This window comes from Salvelinus sp. IW2-2015, linkage group LG7 (assembly GCF_002910315.2).
Source record: "Salvelinus sp. IW2-2015 linkage group LG7, ASM291031v2, whole genome shotgun sequence".
Lineage (NCBI taxonomy): Eukaryota > Metazoa > Chordata > Actinopteri > Salmoniformes > Salmonidae > Salvelinus > Salvelinus sp. IW2-2015.
The window spans coordinates 29,584,118-29,585,655 of record NC_036847.1 but is presented as its reverse complement, the minus strand read 5'-3'; positions in this window follow the sequence as shown (position 1 = coordinate 29,585,655).

The window sequence follows — 1,538 nt, the reverse complement described above, 5'->3', positions numbered from 1 at the left end:
GGACAGTGAAAGGCATCATTCTCTTTTTAGTTAACATATACCCACAATTTCAATTGGCTACCCATTTGAACACATATAAGTAAATTTAACATTCTAAACATATTTGCTGAAATATATGTTTGGATAAGCACTGCAAATATAGGTTCCTTAATCAACAACCTCAAACCTGAGCATGACACACTGGACTCAGAGTTTGAACTCCCCAGTTAACCTGTGTGACCCCTCTCCTCTCCCTCCTTCACCCCATCACAGATCTCCGCAGCACGCCTTTTCTGCGGAACGACACGCTGATCCGGACCGGCTGGAAGAGACCCTAAACAAACCACTCGTTCTTCTCCCTTATCACCCTTCCCTTTATAACCCCCCCCCCCCCTCCCCTCCCTGTGTCCCGGTGGTCTCACCCAACCGAGGCTTGCCAGAAGCTAAAAGGTTGACAGGACCGAACCAATGGCCCTTGTTTTACAGGGGTATTTATTTATTTATGAGGTCCTTTATGGACACTGTCTCTCAACAAGCAGGTATAACTGTAGTATCACCGACATAGCCCACCTACTCTCCCACTGCAACACACACCGCACAACCGCACACATACAGATAATATTAAGAACAGAACTGGGCAGAAAGAGTCCAAAGAAGAAGAGTATAGTGGTGAGTTGAAGCCCTTAAGAGAGGCGGCTTCACCTCACACAACAGGAGGAAGGACACTTCAACTGTTTAAGGTGGACATGGAACCACAAGTGCCTGCTAATGTGGATATTATTTCCATGAACCTGGAAAATTTCCTCAGATTGTGGCAATCCAAGCAAGATTGAGACTGGCAGACCAGTGCATCAAGTCAATCTGGATAAATGACAGGCATATGTTGACTCTGCTGCTGCGATTTTCCACTTCAAAGAGAACTGGGTGTGTTCATAAGGCACCAAACGGAAGAAAAAAACGGAATGAATCAGGGAGGGACTACCTGAACCAGTAAGAATCCGTCATTTGGTTTCCGTTGCAAAACGTTTCGGTTGTGTGTCCTACCTAATGAATAGGACCTAGGGTTTGCCTTCACATGATGCTGTCCACGCGATTCAAAAAGGACAGAAGAATTATTGTTTATATCCGTGTGGTCTTTTTCAGGACAAGCTAGCCAAACCAAACTTTCTCTTGTGTCTTATTTCTTACTGTGCTAAAACAAAAGTGCCTTTTTGGACAGTATTATTTTTATGTGACTCAGCCATAATGTGGTATCTTGAATTCTTTTTTTGTTAGATTGTATTTTGTATTTGCCTTGGTATGATAAACCATTAAATACTGTAAAGAAAAGAATCTGAATCTCAGCTTTAATCACTAACATATCTAAAGGTTGCTTCTCAGTGCTGTAATATAAATGAGCTTAGGCAACGTGTCTTCCGAAACGTTAAGAAGTGGGTTTAAAACATCAATGTTTTTGCTGTCTATTACTTCTTCATCTTTATGACCTACTACAGTAAATTACCACTTCAGTCGTACAATTTAATTACGACTTAATTACAGTTAAGTCTTAAAACACTCCG